The sequence below is a fragment of the Nerophis lumbriciformis genome, linkage group LG23 (genome assembly GCF_033978685.3).
Source record: "Nerophis lumbriciformis linkage group LG23, RoL_Nlum_v2.1, whole genome shotgun sequence".
In the NCBI taxonomy this organism is placed as follows: domain Eukaryota; kingdom Metazoa; phylum Chordata; class Actinopteri; order Syngnathiformes; family Syngnathidae; genus Nerophis; species Nerophis lumbriciformis.
In genome coordinates, this window is record NC_084570.2 from 5,910,576 (window position 1) to 5,928,926 (window position 18,351).

Consider the following 18,351-nt stretch of genomic DNA (forward strand, 5'->3'; position numbering starts at 1 on the left):
ATGGAACCATTGCTGCGGGGTACGTGAGAGACTCCTGGAAAAAATGGAGAATCATGTGCCTCTCAGTCCTTTCCATCGAGGACGTGGAAGACATCTACCTATTTGGAACCGTGATCGCGGGGCACCTGCTGATTGGGCTGGGCATTGCTCTGGTGTATCGTCAAATTCGGAAGACGATGGCAGCCACACTAGGAGCCCAACGGCTGTTCGTCGCAATGGAAGGATTGGGCCAGGCTGTGGGAACACAGACTGTGGCGATTTCTGAACTGAATCGCAAAATGGATCACATCATGGAGAAGTTTGCTGAGAAGGAGAATTCAATTGAATTTGAGAGAAACCAGCATGGACAAATAGAGCAGGCAAGTCATTGTTTTTGACTGCTCGACGAAAACAACAGCCTAATCTACGATTTGACTCCCTCGAATGGCCTTGACGCTATCAGGAACAGGCTGTTCTGAAAAACACCCCCGAGGACACCTCAACGATGGACGCTTTTGACCTCCCTTTTTCTCAACAACACCTGGTGTCGAACTTTGAGATCGGCCCCAGTCCACAAAAACATTTCAACATCACACCTAATTGGGCATACATGCACGCACCCGCCCCTTCCTCAACCAACGCCTTCACCACTGCTTAATTCCTGGGGTTATGGATGGCTAGTAGCGCTTTATTTATTTATTTTATTTTTTTATTTATTTTATTTTTTTCTACTCAGTGGCCTAGTGGTTAGAGTGTCCGTCCTGAGATCGGTAGGTTGGGAGTTCAAATACCGGCCGAGTCATACCAAAGACTATAAAAATGGGACCCATTACCTCCCTGCTTGGCACTCAGCATCAAGGGTTGGAATTGGGGGTTAAATCACCAAAATGATTCCCGGGCGCAGCCACCGCTGCTGCCCACTGCTTCCCTCACCTCCCAGGGGGTGATCAAGGGTGATGGGTCAAATGCAGAGAATAATTTCGCCACACCTAGTGTGTGTGTGACAATCATTGGTACTTTAACTTTAACTTTATAGCAGCAGGCCGGCCTTCAGGGCCTCAAATTCCCCCCCCCACCCCCCTGTTGCGAGTCGTTGTGATTATATGTAACATATTTATGTGTGCAATGCTATGTGAGTTTTTTTTCCCTTGGACTCAGTCTGGACCCCCTCCCGAGGGTACAGCCTTAGACTGATATTTTTTTTACTCTTTCCCCCCTTTCCCAATATCACCTTTTCCCCCACCTTTTTTAAGGAGCGCCGTAAGTGGCTGATCCGTTGGCGGTCCCGTCTTGTCTCCCTGTAACGTATGTCTGCTCTTAGTGGGACTGTGCCGAAAATTAAATTTCAGTTATTATGTGTCTTGTACATGTTAAAGAATGGACAATAATAAAGCATCTTGAATCTTGAATCTTGAATGCAATTTTGAACTCTTACCGCCAGGTAGCAGCAGAGGGTTGCGCAACACTGGAGACGTGACAACCAGAAACGTTGTTGCACCTTTCTGACGTGCAGGAATAAATGGTGCTGAAACTGCATAAATGGCATTGATTTTAGAGCACTTTTCATGGTATGGTTTTATAAGAAATTACGCAACATGTCATTCGGGTGCGCTCATCCTCATCCCCAATTTCTCCATCTTCCCTCAGCAACAACCACACCCAAAGTGCTCAAACGCCACTCCGCACCTGCTGCCAAGCCAACTACGGTCAGTGTATACTTTGTACATTTTCACTACAACACATTATCTAATGGTAGTTTTTTTTTGTTTGTTTGTTTGTTTTTCAGTTTTGCCCCCCCGGCATGCCTTCAGCTTCACTCAATCCCGTTGCGCCATCAGTGCCGCACTTACGGTAGCCGAACGCGGTGGGAGGGGTGAGAGTTCCCCTCAACAGCGCTCATTGTCAGCAGCTCTCCTACCAGCACGTTTGTGCCGCCCAGCCGCCTCAACCTGTAGGTAAGAGCCTCAACATTTGTCCTTTAATGCCACCAACTCTATATTATTTTTACATGAGTTGTAAAAGGTCTGCAAAATGTCATAAATAAGCGCAATAAGATTGGTGGCGTCGTTGTGTGCACTAATCCTGTGAGCGCGACGTGCAGCAACATGCGAATTTGTGTCACTTAACTCAACGGGGGGGGATTGTAACTTCCCTTTTTAATTAAGGATTTAATTATTCCAGTGCGTTTAATTGCATTTTTTTTTTAACCCATCGTTGGGCGTATATTGTTGCGTACCGGTGCGCTTTTTGCGCAGTAGCAGAAACGGCAGCCTTTTGTTCTGGTCCACGCCTGCAGGATGCTGAGACCGGCGTCTCTCCAGGATATTCACTGCAGTGGATGCTGGACCGTGGGCTCAAAATGTAAATTAGTGCACAATATTTGAACTTGTCACTTGCACTTTGTCTCTTTATGGTGCGGAGATGTGCATGTGGACATGTCATCCACTTGTCCTTGCGTCACCTATAGCAGGGGGTGTCCAAACTTTTTCCACTGAGGGCCGCACAATGAAACATTTTTCATTTTCAAAACCGATACAATATACAGATTATTTTCTTAATCAAGTTTGGTCCCAGGGACCTGAAATGGTCTCAGTCAGAGTATCCAATCAAAGGACGCGTGAGGAAAAAAACAGCTAGAAGGCCTTACTGACAACAACCCGTGATCTGATTGGCTATCGCAATTATCTATCAACCGTATGTGCCCGTTCACTTACAGTGCACGGACGCATTGTTGATTCTGAAGGCCCTGGGAAGATTTGGTACAGCATGGCAACATAAGCCATGCTTATGTTGCCATGCAATATATATATACATATATATACTGTATATATATATATACATACAGCCTGGCCCCCGGCCACATTTTTTTAACCCAATGTGGCCCCCTGCTCTAGATCAACTTCAAATATATCTGTCGATTATAAGATTTTATTTTTTTTTTCAAATTACGGTTTTTAATGGGATGCTTTAATACCCTAACTATGCAATTTTTACTTCCCAAAAAATATTTCAAAGTGGAATATTTGACGCAAAGTAATTGGAGCCATAAAAGGTCAATAATTCATACATTTTGATTCATTATTATTTTTTGGAGCAATTACCGCTTTAAAGAAGAAAAAAACCTTCTGAAGGCAGCTTTGTGTTGTTAGAGGCGACATTGCAACTTGTTCTTGTTACATTTCACCAGTTTTCTCTTTTATTACACTTTTTAATGTTGTTTTTTTAATAGTATTTTTAAAATGTGCTGCAGGCCACAAATGGCCCCCGGCCTCCACTTTGGACACCCCTGACCTATAGCCACCTCCAAATTGTTTATTTCAATTCTTATTGTTTATCTTTTTTACTTCTTGTGTGATTTATTTTTATTCCATATTTGTTTTCACTACCGCACCTTAAATTGGAGTCCTTAATCTCATTATATGTAAATATAATGGCAATAAAGTCCATTCTATTCTATTCTAATACCTACTTCATTTAATGTATCTAATGTGTTTTAATATTTATACACTGCAAAAACTGAAATCTAAGTAAGAAGAGATATCTCAAATAAGGGTGATATTTGCTTATTTTCTGTCTGATAAGATCATTCTTCTCACTAAGCAGATTTTATGTTAGAGTGTTTTACTTGTTTTAAGGGTTTTAGTCCTTAATGATCTCAGTAAGATATTACAGCTTGTTGCTGAGATTTTATGACCTATATTGAGTAAAACATGCTTGAAACTAGAATATCAACTGTTGCAAAGCTGTGTCATCAACACTCACAAGTATAACACTACTTTATTAAAGTAATAATTTCTTATTTCAAGCATGAAAAAAAAAATCATGACTTTGACACAAATGTGTCTTATAATAAAAACGGATGACGGCCAAATGGACTTTGATTTTTTATTTTCAATGAAACAATAGAAAATATGTACTCATATAGTAGTACAGTTGGCACTGTACTGTAAACTTAATATTTAAACATTTCACATGTGACATTTCTAACAATTTTGAACAGAAATAGTTCATGAATATTCAGATAAATTCTTCAAAATTACAGTTAAAAAAATTTGGCGGGGGGCCGGGCTGTATATAAGCGCACTAATTGACTGAAAGAGCACACACTTGGTGCGATGATGTCATGTTATCCATGGAAAAATGCATTTTAAACCATATGATTTGCCTGAGCGGCTAGGAGACCCCGAGAGTAACAAGTGGTTGCCTTGTTGCCTTTCCATTAAGAACAATAAATTCGTTTTTAGTATAAGTTTGCTGGTTTCAAGAAATGTAATGCCGAGCGCATATCATTATGTCAAGTTAATCGCACTAGCATTTACTTAATTTAAGAATATTTTTCAACATATTGAGCAAAAAGGTTTTTTTTTCCTACCAAGAAAAGTGCACTTGTTATTAGTGAGAATATACTTATTTTAAGGTATTTTTGGGTTCATTGAAGTTAGCTAATTTTACTTGTTTTGGAAAGTCTTGACAAGCCAAATGTTCTTGTTCTATTGGCAGATAATTTTGCTGAGTTCAAATAAAATACCCCAAATTTTTGTATTTTTTTCCCCTTGTTTTTGAACACTGACTTTTTGCAGTGTAGTAAGCATCATTTATTGCTAGGGTAAAACCAGATTTTTTTGTAGCATTTTTGTTGTTGTTGTCATCCTTGCACCGTGAAGACGTCTTTCATCACTCAGTGGTCATTTGTGAGCATTCTGTGTTAAAAAAAAAAAAACAATAATTGCTGACCTCATTGTATGTGCACATTCTGAGATATGCATGCAGTGAAGAACAGGATGTTGGCCTTACTGTAGTGCAGCTGTAGTCAGGGTGGGATTTACAACCGAGAACAGATGACATGAGATATGATCGCTTGTATGGCTTGCATGCATGCGACGGCCCGGAAGCATTAACTCCTCGTCCCATATGTGTTACGCCCACTTAAAGACGAGCTGTTGCCTGTCTGCCAGCATTGAGGTCGTCGCCTAATTCTGTAAGGACACGCCTCTTCAGGAGCTGATTGGGTTATGTCTAATCACTGGGTTCGGTTGCGATAATGTCCTCAATTACAAGCTGATGGCAGGTTTTTGAACAAATTAACACCATAAGGTGGTTTTTGAAAAGAAAGTAGCAAGAAGCATGACTGCTTGTACCACATCTTAGAGATAGGTTGTATATACTGTAACTTGGCTAGGTACAAATTTCCCATCCATCCATTTTCTACCGCTTATTCCCTTTGGGGTCGCGGGGGGCGCTGGAGCCTATCTCAGCTACAATCGGGCGGAAGGCGGGGTACACCCTGGACAAGACTTGTCCAGCGACTCAAATTTGACTCAAATTTGTACATAGGTACAAATTTGTTAACAAAAATCACAACTAAGATGCACGTTTAGAGATTTGTCATGTACATGCTACTGATTAGCATTAGCGATTTTACATGGCGATTTAACACGTACAAATGTGTTAACAAAAACCATAAATAAGATGCACGTTTAGAGATTTGTCATGTACATGCTACTGATTAGCATTAGCGATTTGACATGGCGATTACAACACCTACATATTTATTAACAAAAACCACGACTAAGATGCACGTTCAGAGATTTGTCATGTACATACCCCGTTTCCATATGAGTTGGGAAATTGTGTTGGATGTAAATATAAACGGAATACAATGATTTGCAAATCCTTTTCAACCCATATTCAATTGAATGCACTACAAAGACAAGATATTTGATGTTCAAACTCATAAACTTTATTTTTTTTTTGCAAATAATAATTAACTTAGAATTTCATGGCTGCAACACGTGCCAAAGTAGTTGGGAAAGGGCATGTTCACCACTGTATTACATGGCCTTTCCTTTTAACAACACTCAGTGAACGTTTGGGAGCTGAGGAGACACATTTTTTAAGCTTCTCAGGTGGAATTCTTTCCCATTCTTGCTTGATGTACAGCTTAAGTTGTTCAACAGTCCGGGGGTCTCCGTTGTGGTATTTTAGGCTTCATAATGCGCCACACATTTTCAATGGGAGACAGGTCTGGACTATAGGCAGGCCAGTCTAGTACCCGCACTCTTTTACTATGAAGCCACGTTGATGTAACACGTAGCTTGGTATTGTCTTGCTGAAATAAGCAGGGGCGTCCATGGTAACGTTGCTTGGATGGCCACATATGTTGCTCCAAAACCTGTATGTACCTTTCAGCATTAATGGCGCCTTCACAGATGTGTAAGTTACCCATGTCTTGGGCACTAATACACCCCCATGCCATCACAGATGCTGGCTTTTCAACTTTGTGCCTATAACAATCCGGATGGTTTTTTTCCTCTTGGTCCGGAGGACACGACGTCCACAGTTTCCAAAAACAATTTGAAATGTGGACTCGTCAGACCACAGAACACTTTTCCACTTTGTATCAGTCCATTTCAGATGAGCTCAGGCCCAGCGTTTCTGGGTGTTGTTGATAAACGGTTTTCGCATTGCATAAGAGAGTTTTAACTTGCACTTACAGATGTAGCGACCAACTGTAGTTACTGACAGTGGGTTTCTGAAGTGTTCCTGAGCCCATGTGGTGATATCCTTTACACACTGATGTTGCTTGTTGATGCAGTACAGCCTGAGGGATCGAAGGTCACGGGCTTAGCTGCTTACGTGTAGTGATTTCTCCAGATTCTCTTAACCCTTTGATGATATTACAGACCGTAGATGGTGAAATCCCTAAATTCCTTGCAATAACTGGTTGAAAAAGGTTTTTCTTAAACTGTTCAACAATTTGCTCACGCATTTGTTGACAAAGTGGTGACCCTCGCCCCATCCTTGTTTGTGAATGACTGAGCATTTCATGGCATCTACGTTTATACTAATTCATGGCATACACCTGTTCCCAATTTGCCTGTTCACCTGTGGGATGTTCCAAATGAGTGTTTGATGAGCATTCCTCAACTTTATCAGTATTTATTGCCACCTTTCCCAACTTCTTTGTCACGTGTTGCTGGCATCAAATTCTAAAGTTAATGATCATTTGCAAAAAAAAAAATTATTATCAGTTTGAACATCAAATATGTTGTCTTTGTAGCATATTCAACTGAATATGGGTTGAAAATGATTTGCAAAAAATTGTATTCCGGTTATATTTACATCTAACACAATTTCCCAACTCATATGGAAACGGGGTTTGTACATGCTACTGATTAGCATTAGCGATTTTACATGGCGACTTCAACACGTACAAATTTGTTAACAAAAACCACAACTAAGATGCACGTTTAGAGATTTGTCATGTACATGCTACTGATTAGCATTAGCGATTTGACATGGCGATTTCAACACGTCGCCCGGCCCTAGTTCATGCATTCTAGCTCTGTTCCATAGTCGGAGGTGTTGAATAGCTCAGGATGATGCCCCCTTCCCCCTCACTATCCTGCCATGCTTCTTGCACTACAGGTGTCTAATGGGAGCTGGCAGGCCAGTGTTTTCCACGATTAAGGCTGCAAGCAGGGACATAATCCAATTCCCATACGTCGGAGGAAGCGCGCGACCTACTGACCTGCATAAGACTCTCAGAGTGCTCGTCTTGGTGCTTTTGTTTTTGTCGCGAAAAAAGGCTTACTAGTCATGTTTATTATAATCAGCATGGTAGGAAGAATGATTGTTCAGAGGTGGTTGTCCTTGCACAATCTTGGAAAAGGTCCCTTTTTAGTGGATTGCAACAGATCCCATCTGCAGTACAGATGTGTTTAAACAGCTGTGAAAATGACACGCTTGCGTTAATCGAGGGGATTCTTTAAGGTCATTTGTTCTCCAGGAGCCCCTTTCCTCAGGAGTCCTCCGTTTATCTGGCACCGGCAACATTTCTTTGCAGGAATGGTTTCAGTGCATGACGCCCCTCTAGCGGAGCTCCATCATGGGCCGCCTCGCGGGCAGCCACTCAAACGCGGCCTGACACCAGTGTCACATTCCATTCCTCACGGACGATGCCCCACAACAGAGAGGACACTCATCCGGGGCATTCTTGCTCGCATATTGGCATCTAACAATCTGTGCTAGGGAGATTTTGGAAGACCAATTAGGAGAGTCTATTTGTAAAAGACAAAGATCCACCTCAGACTGACCAGAAAATCCACTCGTTTATTACCTTCCCTTGGCATGCACCCTAGATTTAATGGGGACGTATTATGCAAAACCAACTTTTCTTACCTATAGGTACCTGTTTTTGTATACAAACCCCAAAACCAGTGAAGTTGGCACCTTGTGTCAATCGTAAATAAAAACAGAATACAATGATTTGCAAATCCTTTTCAACCTATGTTCAATTGAATAGACTGCAATGACAAGGTAATTCATGTTCGAACTGGAAAACTTTGTTATTTTTTGCAAATGCTAGCTCATTTGGAATTTGATGCCTGCAACAGGTTTAAAAAAAGCTGGCATAAGTGGCAAAAAAGACTGAGAAAGTTGAGGAATGCTCATCACCTATTTGGAACAGGCTAGTTGGGAACAGGTGGGTGCCATGATTGGGTATAGAAGCAGCTCAGTCATTCCCAAACAAGGAAGGGGCGAGGGTCACCACTTTGTGAACAAATGCGTTTAAGAACAACATTTCTCAACGAGCTATTGCAAGGAATTTAGGGATTTCACCATCTACGGTCCGTAATATCATCAAAAGGTTAATAGAATATGGAGAAATCACTGAACGTAAGCAGCAAGGCTGAAAACCAACATTGAATGCCCGTGACATTCGATCCCTCAGGCATAAAAAAAAACGACATCAGTGTGTAAAGGATATCACCACATGGGCTCAGGAACTCTTCAGAAAACCACTGTCAGTAACTACAGTTGATCGCTACATCTGTAAGTGCAAGTTAAAACTCGACTATGCAAAGCCAAAGCCATTTATCAACGACACCCAAAAAATGCCGCCGGCTTCGCTGGGCCCGAGCTCATCTAAGATGGACTGATGCACAGTGGAAAAGTGTTCTGTGGTCTGGCGAGTCCACATTTCAAATTGTTTTTGGAAACTGTGGACGTCGTGTCCTCCGGACCAAAGAGGAAAAGAACCATCCAGACTGTTATAGGCGCAAAGTTGAAAAGCCAGCATCTGTGATGGTATGGGGGTGCATTAGTGCCCAAGGCAAGGGTAACTTACACATCTGTGAAGGCACCATTAATGCTGAAAGGTACATACAGGTTTTGGAGCAACATATGTTGCCATCCAAGCAACGTTATCATGGACGCCCCTGCTTATTTCAATAAGACAATGCCAAGCCACGTGTTACAACAGCATGGCTTCATAGTAAAATAGACTGGCCTGCCTGTAGTCCAGACCTGTCTCCCTTTGAAAATGTGTGGCGCATTATGAAGCCTAAAATACCACAACAGAGACCCCCGGACTGTTGAACAACTTAAGCTGTACATCAAGCAAGAATGGGAAAGAATTCCACCTGAAAAGCTTCAAAAATTGGTCCCCTCATTTCCCAAATGTTTACAGAGTGTTGTTAAAAGGAAAGGCCATGCAACACAGTGGTAAAAATGCCCCTGTGCCAACTTGTTTGCAATGTGTTGCTGCCATTAAATTCTAAGTTATTGATTCTTTGCGAATTCTCAGTTCGAACATTAAATATCTTGTCTTTGCAGTCTATTCAATCGAATATAAGTTGAAAAGGATTTGCAAGTCATTGTATTCTGTCTTTATTTACGAATTACACTAGGTGCCAACTTCACTCGTTTTGCATTTGGGATCTGCATAAGTCCCGAAAATTTGAAATCAAATTAAACCGTGGAGGCATGGCAGAGATATTTGTAAAACAATCTTGCCTTCTTTCATGCTTCCTCCAAACGAGCCGTTTGGAATTTGCTCTGACTTGTGACGTGTTTCCCATTGGAGACCTCGGCAAGATATCTCCGTATATAGTAGAGATTTACCCAGAAAGCCAATGTAAGCCGAAATTGTAGTCAACAAGTTCCTACTTTTTCTCTGTCCTCTTGTTGTGGGCCAGACTGGCCCGCACTTGCATCCTCCGCTGTTGCCATTTCTTCTACAAATTAACGTATAATACTAGAGATGTCCGATAATGGCTTTTTTGCTGATATCCTATATTCCGATATTGTCCAACTCTTAATTACCGATTCCGATATCAACCGATACCGATAATTACAGTCGTGGAAATAACACATTATTATGCCTATTTTTGTTGTGATGCCCCGCTGGATGCATTAAACAATGTAACAAGGTTTTCCAAAATAAATCAACTCAAGTTATGGATATTGTAGTGTCCCGGAAGAGTTAGTGCTGCAAGGGGTTCTGGGTATTTGTTCTGTTGTGTTACGGTGCGGATGTTCTCCCGAAATGTGTTTGTCATTCTTGTCTGGTGTGGTTTCACAGTGTGGCGCATATTTGTAACAGTGTTAAAGTTGTTTATACGGCCACCCTCAGTGTGACTTGTATGACTGTTGGCCAAGTATGCCTTGCCTTGTGAAAAGCCGTAGATATTATGTGACTGGGCTGGCACGCAAAGGCAGTGCCTTTAAGCTTTATTGGCGCTCTGTACTTCTCCCTAGCGGCGTTTTAAAAAGTCATACATTTTACTTTTTGATACCGATAATTTCCGATATTACATTTTAAAGCATTTATCGGCCGATATTATCGGACATCTCTATATAATACTCATTTATAGCTGTCAGTAGACTCCATATGGAAGCGTTAAAAACTACAACATGGCTGGCGCAGTCGAAGTGGAGGCACGTTAATAAGACCGCCCACTAAACTTGGCGACTTGCTGATACTAAAATCAATGCCAAATCTTGACCAAAGAACCACTATTACATGTTAAGTAGGCCCCAAGGGACTGTTTTAAATCTAGAATGCAATCATAATAGGACCCCTTTGAAACACTCCTGGGAACATAGTGTGTGTGTGTGTGTGTGTGTGTGTGTGTGTGTGTGTGTGTGTGTGTGTGTGTGTGTGTGTGTGTGTGTGTGTGTGTGTGTGTGTGTGTGTGTGTGTGTGTGTGTGTGTGTGTGTGTGTGTGTGTGTGTGTGTGTGTGTGTGTGTGTGTGTGTGTGTATAGGCTGATGACAAATAGTCCATGCAAAATGTCTGTTCTCACACCCCCTGCTGCTACATAACGTTGGCAACTGTGCTGTTGACGTCTTCTGGATGATGTTATGACTTGCACCTCTTGCTATACGTCGCCAGCTGTACATTTTTCGTCAGTGGGTGAACTTGGCCCCAGCAGCTCATGTTTGCCCAACTTTTAGTCCCGTGTGCTACTGCATCAGAAGCTGCAGGAGTAAGGTTGCAGGCCGGTCTTTGGAACGACATGAGCTCAACCCGCAGTTGTTTTGTACGTTCATTTACACAACAAGTTCTTTTGGAGAGATGATAATGAAAACATAAAGTTGTTTTTTTTTTAAACAGAAAATTCCTGTCGGATAAATGCTATTGACAGTTTAACAATATCAACACAATATTTAAACTAGTCCCTTATTCTCTATTATTACATACAATTATTTAAGCAAATCAAAGTGAATGCTGACACACTAACAGTTGTTGTAATATTATCCTCTCTCTAACTCTTATTCATCTACTTATTTCCTGTTACTTACTTTCTGCTGTAACGCGGTTCTTAAAGGCCTACTGAAATGCGATTTTCTTATTTAAACGGGGATAGCAGATCCATTCTATGTGTCATACTTGATCATTTCGCGATATTGCCATATTTTTGCTGAAAGGATTTAGTAGAGAACATCGACGATTAAGTTCGCAACTTTTGGTCGCTGATAAAAAAAGCCTTGCCTGTACCGGAAGTAGCAGACGAGTAGCGTGACGTCACAGGTTGTGGAGCTCCTCACATCTGCACATCGTTTACAATCATGGCCACCAGCAGCAAGAGCGATTTGGACCGAGAAAGCGACGATTTCCCCATTAATTTGAGCGAGGATGAAAGATTTGTGGATGAGGAAAGTGAGAGTGAAGGACTAGAGGGCAGTGGGAGCGATTCAGATAGGGAAGATACTGTGAGAGGCGGGTGGGACCTGATATTCAGCTGGGAATGACTAAAACAGTAAATAAACACAAGACATATATATACTCTATTAGCCACAACACAACTAGGCTTATATTTAATATGCCTAAAATTAATACCGCATAACAAACACCTCCCCCCTCCCGTCCATATAACCCGCCAATACAACTCAAACACCTGCACAACACACTCAATCCCACAGCCCAAAGTACCGTTCACCTCCCCAAAGTTCATACAGCACATATATTTCCCCAAAGTCCCCAAAGTTACGTACGTGACATGCACATAGCGGCACGCACGTACGGTCTATCGATCAAATGTTTGGAAGTCGCAGCTGCATGCGTACTCACGGTACCGCGTCTGCGTATACAACTCAAAGTCCTCCTGGTAAGAGTCTCTGTTGTTCCAGTTCTCCACAGGCCAATGGTAAAGCTTGACCGTCATCTTCCGGGAATGTAAACAATGAAACACCGGCTGTGTTATCCGGCACAACAGTCAGGGGGTGCATTCTACGGCAGGGGTGCGTTATCCGGCACAACACCTGCCGCAATACACCGCTTCCCACCTACAGCTTTCTTCTTTTCTGTCTCCATTGTTCATTGAACAAATTGCAAAAGATTCACCAACACAGATGTCCAGAATACTGTGGAATTTTGCGATGAAACAGACGACTTAATAGCTGACCAACATGCTGTGCCAAAATGTCCTCTACAATCCGTGACGTCACGTGCAGGCGTCATAATACCGAGACGTTTTCAGCAGGATATTCCGCGCGAAATTTAAAATTGCACTTTAGTAAGCTATTGGCATGCGTTGCAATGTTAAGATTTCATCATTGATATATAAACTATCAGACTGCGTGGTCGGTAGTAGTGGGTTTCAGTCAGGCCCGGCCCTAACAAATCTGGCGCCCTAGGCAAGATTTTAGGTGGCGCCCCCCCCCCCCCCTCACAAGAAACCGAATAGCTTTATCTTTGACCTTTTTTTTTTTTTTTACTTACAACTATACCTAATATATAAAGGGGTGGACAAGTGATTATTACCTGCAGGGCAAACATTAGCTAACCAGAAGGCAATAACAATGTAAACAAAAAACACCTGCTTAAAAGATCTAATACCTGAGGAATGTAAGGTGGGAGTACAGTAATTACCTAACGTTACATTATTATTTTACATAACAATTTAGCCCCCTCCACAATATTAACCCGACGTTAAAACAGAACTAGCTATTTATTGATTAGCAATTGCCGAATCATGTAACATTAGCTTAATTCTAACAAGCCAGGTTACTATCACATTCTGTAACAGACAAATAATTTCATGTAGGCTAACGTTACCTACCTGCTACCTCTGTCTTTTCTCGTTTCTCCTCCTCTTCTTTTCTCTTTTTTCTTCCTTGGGCACCTGACAGTTTTGGCCGTTTTGACATCTTGTGTTGATTTTTTGATGTGGTGACGTCCAAAAAGAGTCATGATACGGTAAGGGAGAGGGGGGGGGGGGGCGTAATGTTGTAACAAATAATATTTCTATTAAATAGGCTTTACTTTGCATTTTAATTAACGTGGGATTATTTTTTGTATTTAGAAATAATAGTACCAACTTTCTTTCTTTTTTTTTTTTCTCCAACATTTGTGGCACTGGCGTGGCGCCCCCTGATGGACGGCGCCCTTAGCATTTGCCTATACGGCCTATGCCACGGGCCGGCCCTGGTTTCAGTAGACCTTTAAACTTTACTACGCACTTATTTCTTGGTGTTGAGGTCATATTTTGAGTTTATTTTTACAGTTATTTGCGGTCTACATGACATGTAATATTAGGTTCATAATCAGAATCAGAAATACTTTATATTGTCTTTATATCCCAGCGATGTTAATACCCATCTTGACTAACTGGGTTAATAAAAGTGCCACTGACTGTTTACAGTACAGTTGTCATTTACTTAAATTTCAGTGAATCTCGCTAAAAAATGAATTTCTTTATATATACTTTCACCGGAAAATATATCGAGATATATATCAAAAATCGAGTTCAAGTAAAAATATATCGAGATATACTCTATCGTCCATATCGCCCAGCCCTAACTCTTAGCCTCGTCCTCCAGTGATTACTCGATTATTTAATAAGAAATGTAGTTTATTTGCCGTAACTGAGGTGATTATTATTAGCTTAGGGGAGCGGCTCCACTCTATCAGTCGGCACATCCTAAGTAACTTTGGAGGAGCTGCGAAATACGGTCAACTGCATGCCCGTTTGTGTCTTGTTTATTCATTCTAGCATCCCCCAACTCGCACATACACTCCGTGAACATGCATATGTGCACCCCAAATTTAGAGAAACGATCCCTACACTTCGTCATGCATCTCTGCACATGTTTGTGTCTTGTTTATTAATTCTAGCTTCCCCCGACTCGCACATTGATTGATTGATTGATTGATTGAGACTTTTATTAGTAGATTGCACAGTACAGTACATATTCCGTACAATTGACCACTAAATGGTAACACCCGAATTCGTTTTTCAACTTGTTTAAGTCGGGGTCCACGTAAATCAATTCATGGTACAAATATATACTATCATCATAATACAGTCATCACACAAGTTAATCATCAGAGTAAAATTGAATTATTTACCGTATTTTCCGCACTATAAGGCGCACCGGATTATTAGCCGCACCTTCAATGAATTACATATTTCATAACTTTGTCCACCAATAAGCCGCCCCGGATTATAAGCCGCGCCTACGCTGCGCTAAAGGGAATGTCAAAAAAACAGTCAGATAGTTCAGTCAAACTTTAATAATATATTGAAAACCAGCGTTCTAACAACTCTGTCCCAAAATGTACGCAAATGTGCAATCACAAACATAGTAAAATTCAAAATGGTGTAGAGCAATAGCAACATAATGTTGCTCGAACGTTAATGTCACAACACACAAAATAAACATAGCGCTCACCTTCTGAAGTTATTCTTCATTCGTAAATCCTTCGAATTCTTCGTCTTCGGTGTCCGAATTGAAAAGTTGCGCAAGCGTGGTATCCAAAATGGCCGGTTCCGTCTCGTCGAAGTCATCGGAGTCAGTGTCGCTGTTGTTCTGTGAATCCTGCCTTCCGGAAAGCTCGGACCACAGTTGTGACCGAAATATCTGCCCAGGCATTTACGATCCACTGGCAAATGTTGGCGTATGTCGTCCGGCGCTGTCTGCCCGTCTTAGTGAAGGTGTGTTCGCCTTCGGAGCTGTGTGAAAAAAGCCACCCGGCCTCTTCGCGTAAACTTCCCTTAACCACTCGCTCATCTTTTCTTCATCCATCCATCCCTTCGAGTTAGCTTTTATGATGACGCCGGCTGGAAAGGTCTCTTTTGGCAAGGTCTTCCTTTTGAATATCACCATGGGTGGAAGTTAGCATGGCAAGCTAGAACCACAGTGAAGGATGACTTCTCATTCCCTGTGGTGCGAATATTCACCGTACGTGCTCCCGTTCCACAGTGCGGTTCACAGGAATATCAGTTGCTGTGAAATACGGTAGTAATCCGTGTGCGGATGGAGAGATTGCGTCTTTTTATGAACCGGATCCTTGTCGCTTAGTAGGAGCCATTTTGTGGTCTTTACAGATGTAAACAGGAAATGAAACGTACGGTGATATCCGCGCGTTTTTTCTTCTTCTTCCGGGGGCGGGTGGTTGCTTACAGTAGAAGAAGAAGCGCTTCCTGTTCTATGGGGGCGGGTGCTTTCCTTGGCGGTTGCTTGCGTAGAAGAAGAAGCGCTTCCTGTTCTACCGGGAAAAAAGATGGCGGCTGTTTACCGAAGTTGCGAGATCGAAACTTTATGAAAATGAATCGTAATAAAGCGCACCGGGTTATAAGGCGCACTGTCAGCTTTTGAGAAAATGTGTGGTTTTTAGGTGCGCCTTATAGTGCGGAAAATACGGTACATTATTTACAATCCGGGGGGTGGGATGAGGAGGGTTTGGTTGATATCAGCACTTCAGTCATCAACAATTGCATCATCAGAGAAATGGACATTGAAACAGTGTAGGTCTGACTTGGTAGGATATGTACAGCGAGCAGAGAACATAGTGAGTTCAGATAGCGTAAGAACAAGTACATACATTTGATTATTTACATTTGGTTATTTACAATCCGGGGAGGTGGGATGTGGAGGGGGAAGGGTGTTTGTCAAGGGTTGAAGTTGCCTAGTACAGTTGTCATTCACTTCAATTTCAGTGAATCTTGCTAAAAAATGAATTTCTTTATATGTATACTTTCACCGGAAAATATATGCAGATATATATATCAAATATTGAGTTCAAGTAAAAATATATCGAGATATACTTTATCGTCCATATCGCCCAACCCTAGCTCTCGGTGTGTAACATGTTTAGCCTCGTCCTCCAGTGATTACTCGATGATTTAATAAGAAATTTAGTTTATTTGCCGTAACTGAGGTGATTATTATTAGCTTAGGGGAGCGGCTCTACTCTATCAGTCGGCACATCCTAAGTAACTTTGGAGGTGCTATCGAAATACGGTCAACTGCATGCCCGTTTGTGTCTTGTTTATTCATTCTAGCATCCCCCAACTCGCACATACACTCCGTGAACATGCATGTGGGCACCCCAAATTTAAATGTAGAGGAGCGATCCCTACACTTGGTCATGCATGTGTGCACAGGTTTGTGTTGATGCTCCCCGCCCCCATTTCTGCCACCCGAAAGCTGTCAACCTCCAGGGGAAAGCCTGGCCTTGGTCCGCAATGACAGTGTCTTCAGGTTTTATGGTATTGACAGGGGTATTTAAAAAAAAATCTGAACTTTTCAAAGCACAAAAAAATTTGTCATTACTAGATTTTTCTCATGTACGCGCGGTGCCCTAAGCATCTTGCTCAACAGGCCACAGACCTCTGGCAAGACAAGCGTTTAGCGTCTTAGCGTCACAACATGGGGCTGTTATGACTTCCAGATGTGGTGACTAAACAGCGCAATTGTATTCCCCTCATCCTGTCGCAAAGAGCGCCGACTGCCCCGCTCGAAGGAATGAATAAGCACGATTGTTGAAGCATCGACTCTGTCTGGTTCATCAAAGCTTTTTATGTGTTGACGGGAGTGCGTTCTCCTCTCCATCCATTAACGCAAATGGCTCAGAATGCAATACTATGGAGGCAAGTCTCGGAGGAGTCCTAGAAAATTGACTTTCTAAACATCCCTTAGACCAGTGTTTTTCAACCTTTTCTGAGCCAAGGCACATTTTATCCATTGAAAAAATCCTGAGGCACACAACCAGCAGAAATCATTGAAAAATGAAACTCAGCAGCCGATATTGACAATAAAAAGGTGTTATGAATTCAAACCATAACCAACCATGCTTCACTATAATTCTTGTTGTGACTTATTTTGAGGTTTTTGACGTTTTCCTGTGTGTCGTGTTTTAGTTCTTGTCTTGCGCTGTAAGTCTTTGCTGTCGTCCAGCATTCTGTTTTTGTTTACTTTGCAGCAAGTTCAGTTTTAGCTTTGTTTTGCATAGCCATCCCTAAGCTTCAATGCCTTTTTCTTAGCGGCACTTGCCTTTTGTTTATTTTTGGTTTAAGCATTAGATGCCTTTTTACCTGCACACTGCCTCCCACATATTGTGATCACGACAAACCATGTTCCCGACATCTACAAAGCAATTAGCTACCTTCTGCCACCTACTGATAGGGAAGAGTATTACACGGGTACTCTTTCGAGCTCTAGAACAGTGTTTTTCAATCTTTTCTGAGCCAAGGCACATTTTATTTATTGAAAAAATCCTGAGACACACAACCAGCAGAAATCATTGAAAAATGAAACTCAGCAGCCGATATCGACAATAAATAGTCGTTTTCGCAATTGTTGGATATGAATTCAAATCAAAACCAACTATGCTTCACTATAACTCTTGTTGTGACTTATTTTGAGGTTTTTAACGTTTTCCTGTATGTTGTGTTTTAGTTCTTGTCTTGCGCTCCTATTTCGGTGACTTTTCCTGTTTTGTTGGTATTTTCCTGTAGCAGTTTCATGTCTTCCCTGAACGCTATTCCGCGCACCAGCTTTGTTTTGGCAATCAAGACTATTTAAGTTATGCGGACGCTAACCTGCTTTGTGGGGACATTGTTGATTGTCATGTCATGTACGGATGTACTTTGTGGACGCCGTCTGCTCCACGCGCTGTAAGTCTTTGCTGTCGTCCAGCATTCTGTTTTTGTTTACTTAGCAGCAAGTTCAGTTTTAGTTTTGTTTTGCATAGCCATCCCTAAGCTTCAATGCCTTTTTCTTAGCGGCACTTGCTTTTTTGTTTATTTTTGGTTTAAGCGTTAGATGCCTGTTTACCTCCACGCTGCCTCCCGCATATTG

At 41.8% G+C, this 18,351-nt stretch overlaps 1 protein-coding gene across 7 annotated transcripts in view; it reads left to right on the forward strand.

Moving 5' to 3' along the window:
• The first annotated feature begins 1,796 nt into the window (after positions 1 to 1,796).
• Positions 1,797 to 18,351, forward strand: part of LOC133622495 (microtubule-associated protein tau-like) — a 130,619-nt gene continuing 114,064 nt past the window's right edge. For 2 of the 7 annotated variants that reach the window (XM_061985299.2, XM_061985301.2), the window contains exon 1: positions 1,797 to 1,934. The gene's annotated coding sequence lies outside the window, so the exon portion shown is untranslated. The remainder of the gene's footprint in view (positions 1,935 to 18,351) is intronic. The other 5 variants (XM_061985304.2, XM_061985297.2, XM_061985302.2 and 2 more) reach the window with 4 other exon arrangements.